General features: G+C 30.5%; 1 pseudogene; it reads right to left on the bottom strand.

Moving 5' to 3' along the window:
* Positions 1-2343: 2343 nt before the first annotated feature.
* Positions 2344-6804, bottom strand: LOC135641486 (PH, RCC1 and FYVE domains-containing protein 1-like; annotated as a pseudogene).
* Between the last annotated feature and the right edge of the window lie 877 nt (positions 6805-7681).

Below are 7681 nucleotides of genomic sequence, written 5' to 3'. Positions count from 1 at the left end.
TTTTGGCTTAGAAACAATGGTGATATTGAGAACAATAGTGATACTGAGGACTGAACCGATATGTATATCGGTATCGAAATTGATAAAAACACTAAGACTAAGACTATAAAAAAAAATTTTGAATGAATGGGAATGAATCAAAATTATTCTACCATATCAAATCTAGAACCTTGGTTCTTCCCAGAATTTGTGTTACCTTTTAATGCATATTATACTAAACCGTGGATCACACCAATCAAATTACTTCTTTCTAATATTTATTATGAAAATGATATTAGTCAAAATCAAAATTAAATAATATTAGTCAAAATCAAAATAAAAAATAAAAAAATATTAGTCAAAATCAAAATAAAAATAATATTAGTAAAAATCAAAATAAAAATAATATTAGTAAAAATCAAAATAAAAAAAATATTAGTAAAAATCAAAATAAAAAAAATATTAGTAAAAATCAAAATAAAAAAATATTAGTAAAAATCAAAATAAAAAATATTAGTAAAAATCAAAATAAAAATATTAGTAAAAATAAAATTAAAAAAATTAAAAAATCAAAATGAAAAATATTAGTAAAAATCAAAATAAAAAAAATATTAGTAAAAATCAAAATAAAAAAAATATTAATAAAAATTAAAATAAAAAAATATTAGTAAAAATAAAAATCAAAATAATATTAGTGAAAAATCAAAATAATAATGATTCCATTAAAATAGAATTTTAAAATTTCAACCAATAAAAGGGTCAATCAAATCGTGCACTAAATCTATAAAAATAAAACTAAAAGAAATATCCTGAAGAGGATTGCATGAGATCAAACAATAAAAAAGGCAAAAAACCAATCCAAGAAAAATATGAAAATAGAACTAGATTTGTTCTTGAAAAAATATTTTACTTTTCAATTAAGATGGGATGACCCCTTGAATCAAAAAATGATTAATAATGTACACATATTATGTGTTTCATTTTAGTACATGATACGTATTTACTTGTGTATCAATTCAATTGAATCTAGAAAGAAATCTATATAATCATTTTAGGTGCAAAGAAATCATTCTCTTACGTAAATGCATAAATATATTATCTTTTTCTTTTTATCTAAATCAAATGGAAAATTTGATTTAGACAGAAACAGATAAATCTAATTTTTTGTGATACACAAGTAATATTAATCAAAATTTTTGATTGGATGGGAATGAATCAAAATTATTCTACCATATCAAATCTAGAAATTTGGTTCTTCTAGATTTTGTGTTACCTTTTTTACGCATATAAGATTAAACCATGGATCATACTAATCAAACTAATTCTTTCTAATATTTATTATGAAAATGATTTTAGTCAAAATCAAAATGAAAAAAATATTACTAAAACTCAAAATAAAAAATATTAGTAAAAGTCAGAATCAAAAAAATATTAGTAAAAATCATAATAAAAAATATTAGTAAAAATCTAAATCAATAAAATATTAGTAAAAATCAAAATCAAAATAGTAAAAATCAAAATGAAAAAAATTAGTAAAATTTAAAATAAAAAATATTAGTAAAAATCAAATTCAAAAAATATTATTAAAAATAAAATCAAAATAATATTAGTAAAAAAATCAAAACATCAATGATTCCATTAAAATAGAATTTCAAAATTCCAACTAAGAAAAAAGAGGGTCAATCAAATCTTGTACCTAATCTATAAAAACAAAACAAAAAAAATATCTTGAAGAGGATTGCACGAGATCAAATATTAAAAAAGGTTAAAAAAACAATCAAAGAAAAATAAGGAAAGAGAACTAGATTTATTCTTGAAAAAATATTTTATTTTTCAATTAAGATGGAATGACCCCTTGAATCAAAAAATGATTAATAATGTTAGGATATATTGTCTCCTACTTAGATTGATAAATCCAAGGGAAATTGCTATATCCTCGATTCAAAGAGGAGAGATACATCTAGATGTAATGCTGATTCAGAAGCTATAGATAAGTGCAAACAAAGGGCATTTTAATAAACAACTTTTCTGAGAAGTCTTGATAAGTGTTTTATTAGTTAACCATGACATAATATGTCGATAATAAAATTAGTCATTTTTACAAATGTGAATTCAGACTTCTTAATGGTCTTTGTTCAACAATTAGGTAACCAGAAAATTACAATCATCAAAAGGCCTACTAAGAATTGACTGCCGATAACAAGAGAATATGAAAGTGAATTTGCATCCAATACCGTGAATTATACCATGAGATAGCGATAACAATGAAAACATTGGAACATTTGCAACTTTCTAAAGAGTTTAGGTTATAGAAAGAATGGTGTACATATATTCATCTTTACAAAAAATATTATGTATTTTTATTTACAAGGGTTCCTGAGAATCAAGAGACTTGATTACTTCCACTGCAGCATTGAATTTGGCAGATTTGTCTTGAGCTTTCTTTTCTGTATTCTGCAAGGCAAGTTCTTGTGCTTCACATCTTTTTTTTCAAATTTTTGACCTGGAAAAGGGCAGAGAGATGTTCTTAAGGTTGCAAAGAACAAAAATGAAATGACATCTTCATACTAATTAAAAGCTTTTGCAGCATACCTGGGCTTGCAACTTTTGGAGGTCCTGGTTTAGTAGTTTATTAGACCTTGTGAGGCTATCAATAATGTTTTTGGAGAATACTAGAGTTGCAGTGCGTGGAGGGCTTGGCTTTCTTGAGTAGGGTGATGTAGGCTTGGAATTTACGGGAGGTGGAGGTGCCATGTTACAATTGGTTTTAAAGTGGTTTGAAGTGCGCTCAGTGAGCTAGTAAAAGAGAGATCTTTCAGCTATAATAGCGAGGGAACTTGTGGAGCTCTCAATATTGAGAAAGCATCTGATTTAGTTTCAGTTTTCATTGATTTAGCTTCAACATATTTGAGTGGTTCTATATTAGATGATAATAGGAATTTTGAAGGTCTTATATCCCCTCGGTCTGACTTTTCCCTGATATCAATGGATCGACGACGAATTACATTCTTCTTATTACCAATCAAGGAAGCACCAGCTTCAGCAGCTTTAAGTTTTGAATAGCAAGAATCACATACACGATGTGGTTTGCCTGGAGTTGGCGCCAATGCAGCTTTCAACACTTTTTTGGAACTACAAGCATGGCAATGTACCAATCCACAATTATAGCATTTGTGTCTCTTTCTAATAAAAACAAATGCTTGTCGACAATTATAGGTGTTTTTCGATCTTCAGTATCACCATGTCTTAGTCGGTGTGTCTCTTTCTAGTAAAACCAAATGCTTATCGACAACCTGAGCAAAGTGACTGATCAGCACCAGATATCGATTTATGGATACAAATGCAAGCTGTAAAATTTGAACCACATGATATACTTTTCACATGCCTATCTTTAAGAGCTTCAACAAGGGTAGGTGTTTTCCGATCTTCAATATCGCCATGTCCCAGTCAGCCATTAGAACCTTTGCCCCATGTGTATACTTCACTACGTGATGTTAGTACTGCAACATGGTAAGCTCCACAAGCAATCTCTTCAACTAATTCACCAACCGGTCTTTCTTGTACTAAGCAAGGAACCCTGCCATCGGATTATGGGTTTCCAAGCTGACCATGAGATGTACTGCCAGTGTGAAAACATGACCAGAAGTGGTGAGGCCAATAGTTATGTTATGCCCACAAGCCAGCTAATGAAAGTTATAGTCAATAAGTGAAGGAACACAAGTAGGGACCAAACGTGCTTCCTTATCACCATGACTTAGACGATATTTGTCACCATCACCCCAAGTAAATAATTTGTGGGATATGACATTGACACTAGTCTACCCCATTACCTCTATGATGGCTGTAGTATGCCACACTCTGCATGCAATAGTACATACGGAGTAGTTAATGCCATGTACCATATGCAATAGACAGAACTTGAAGTCCTTCTAGAGGGCTAGAAACCTTTTTCGGTATCCAGTGGATGTCATCATTGCCATGACCAAGAAGTGCAGTATTATGGGTGTCATCTCCCTATGTAAACAAGTCACCGACGGTGGATATAGCACAAGTATGATACTCACCACATGCAACATAATCCATATTTCATAGTACCAATGACTCAACAAGACGGGGCCAACTTACATCTTTGTCATTTCCATGGTCTAGTTGTAATAACTGATAATTTCTTGGTTAACATAAAATAATTATTATAAATGATGTATTTTTTTATTATTAATTTTTATGTTTGTGTACTTTAGTTAAGGAAATGATTAAATTTGATTTCCTTAATCACGTGGATAAGTTAAGAATTCTACTAATCAATTAAATTATTAATTGATTTATTTCCTAATGAGTGATTTGATTTTTAGGAAGTAAATAGTTTACATTCCATTTTTGTGTGTAAATTATAAGAAATGAATATTATATTTCTCTCTTTATATGTGAAAGAAAAATATAAATAAATTAAAACTAAGAATTAAATTATTACTTACCTTTTGGGAAGATCTCATCTTCTCTTATATAAAGGGGACTACTCCTCCCTCATTTCTCACCAAGCCTAACAATGGGACGATTGAGGAAAAGACTTTCCGAGGAGATGATATTGAAGAAAAGATAGTCGAGGAGAGATAGGATTATTTCTTTTCTTAACTAGCTTCGATTTATATTTTGAAATCTTAATGTTGAGATTGTTATAATTTTATGATATGATGTTTTAATTTTTGAAATTTCATGATTAGTAAATAATGATAATTATTTTATGATGTTAGAATGCTTATTGGATTTATATTGATATCTGAAGCTTAAGTAAATTTTAATATTGATTTATTTATTAAAATTCTTATTTTTGGATTATCATAATAGTTTTAATTTATTTAATTAGATATATCTATGTTTTTAAGAAGTATGTGTGAATTTATATAATGTAATTAGTTTTAAATTTAAGATCATGAATTTAAAGTTTTAATTAATGGATTTGAGTCATTCTTTAATTATTTTAAGATGAGTTTAATTAGGTCTATGTGGTCAGATATGATCCCAACTCATATGTCGAAGTACGACCAACTCACGAGCCAAGCATGGCCTAGTTCAGTGGTAAGGCTCAGCTCAACTTATAAATAAGGCTTAGCTTAGTTCATGAAGTTAAGCCTGCCCAACTATGCGATTGACATTAGACATATCGTTGCTCCTCTATCTTGTCAATTGTACTTTAACTCAACCTATTACTTGGAACAGGCATATGTAGCGTATGTGACCCATTTAAGACTTATGTGGGTTGGTTCGATTTGGGCTAGCATTATACGACATAGTCCAATTTCCTCTCCCTCTATTAGTTTGAGCCTATTAATTGACTAAATCAGATAGGTTTGATCGGTTAAAGTCAGTTTAGGGTGGTTCTAAACTAACTTGACTAGTTCAAACCTACTTGATCTAATTGAGATCAATCAAATTTAGATTAGACCAGCCTAGGGTGATTCCAAACTAGTTCTATAAGGATTTGAGGTTAGTTTCGTTATATCATAATTGAATTGAGTTTGATTTAAGTTAATTGAGTTATTCCAATTAGGGTTTTGGTTGATTGAGGACTATTGAGAGATTGATGTTTCATGCCTTTATGATTTGATTAATTTAAAGGTTTTATCTAAAGAGCTATTGGCTCATCATAGTGCAACTTGTAAGTGCAACTTGTGAAACTTGTGAGTGCAACTTGTGAAACTTGTGAAAGGAGCTATTGGCTCATCATAGTGTGGAGCCACCAATGAATATAGTTTAGTAGATTTACATCATGTATGATATCTCATAATGTTTAATCATATTGATTTCTTAATGCCTGTGTGAGTGAATGGATAAGTGTAAATGAATGATTATGGATGTTTATATATCCCCACCGAGGGCAGGTATGTCGATTCCTTTCGGGGATTAGCGGACCGTCAGACGTGATGGTTAGACGGCTCCTCCATCCATTGTTGGAACGAACGTGTCCCCACTTAGGCGAGTGAGGGATACCACTCCATCCGCTGTTGGGAGTGCGATATGGATTATCTTCATCTGCTGTTGGGAGGAATCCATCCCGTGAAATATTCCTCTCCATCCATTATTGGGAGAGTGCACCATCGAGTGCGATGTATGCCTTTGTTATCTAGTTATTATGTACGTGTTGTATGTGGCTGATACATGATTTTGTTTATTATTTGAGAAATTATCATCGTTTTTCTAGTGCATAAGTTTTATGATGAATCGATATATTATCATTTCTTATTGAAGTATTGATATTTATTTATATTTTATAAATATTTAAGATTATTTTTATGATTTTTCTGATGTTCCTATCAAATGTGGTTGCTGATATGTTTTGTCTTATATTTATTTTCAGAGTAATCTACTATCTTGTAATAGATTTGAAGCTTGGGTGGAAGAGACTTATAACTCAACTAAGAAGATGTGATATTTTTTTAATAGAATATTTACTATTGTAAAGATAAGGATTTGAATTCAAACAAAATAAAAGAGAAAGTTTATTATGTAAATTATGGATAATAAAACACTAATTTATCATTCTTTTTATAAATCTGGGATGTGACACTGGTTGCTCACCAGATTCATCACCCCAAGAAAATGCTTCCCCTTCACACTAAGTCGGACACCATCTCCATTACTTGCTCTTAGTTGCATATTTGCATGATCTGACCTCACATCTGACCTTAGTAAACTTGCTGAAGTATCACGATTATGAAATTTTGTGCTAAAGCCACGGGATATACTCAAAGTACTTTCTAGTGTTACACCATAAGGACGATCACTTGAAACATAGTCTCCATCCTCAAGAAAAGAAATAGTTAGCATAGTTCTAGTTATGATTCCTCAAGAAGAAAGATCTATCTATTCTTTTCCAAAACTATATTGGCAGGAATAAGAGCAAGCCTAATCTAGTTAACAGAATATCTACTCTTCATATCATAAAAATTTCTTTTGTAGTTATATAGTCTAAAATCAAGCTGGTAATATATGTACCTAAGCTTGCATACCAAAAGTAATTATAAGAACTTTGACTTAATTTAATTGGGCTTTGATCTAATTTACAGCTAAAGTGTTATAAAAAGAAAAGGCTAGAGGCAACCACTTCACTCGTGTGGGTATAAATTGTTGAAAATTTTGGCTAACATTGTACAGGTAGAAAGCTAACCATCAAATCAATAAAAATAAAATAAATATAATCAATGTATTTTTTCCGGTATGATTGTTCTTGAAATTTGTCATAATACAGAGTACTATTTGAAAACCAAACAAATTGGTTTTTTCTTTGATTTAAAGTCAAAAGGTAGACACTAGGATTGGCAGCTAAAGGTACATAGCTCTCATGTCATATAAAGTAGAAGAAGTAGAAATGTTGTGATAGCATAAGTTGAAGAAACCTATTTATAATGAAAAATCAATATTAAACCAGAAAAAAAAAAAGAGTCATGCTTGACTTTTTACCTATTGTAAAGATACAATAAGTCTTTCCATGAACAAATTTGAAGGAAAAGATCATTTAAATCAAGTTGATAGATATCACGATAATAAGTCAAATCAACGAGGAAAAGAGAGGGGGACCTAGTCACAATCGGGCTGACGGCCAGGGTGGTGCTGGTGCTCGGGGCATATCTCGATGTTGGTGGACTCGTCCACGATCTCTTGCATGGTGTTCATGATGAACTCATTGAAGGAGTTGAGCTGGTGG

This window comes from Musa acuminata, chromosome BXJ3-6 (genome assembly GCF_036884655.1).
Source record: "Musa acuminata AAA Group cultivar baxijiao chromosome BXJ3-6, Cavendish_Baxijiao_AAA, whole genome shotgun sequence".
Lineage (NCBI taxonomy): Eukaryota > Viridiplantae > Streptophyta > Magnoliopsida > Zingiberales > Musaceae > Musa > Musa acuminata.
The sequence above is the reverse complement of the archived record's forward strand: the minus strand, read 5'-3'. Positions and strand labels throughout refer to the sequence as shown.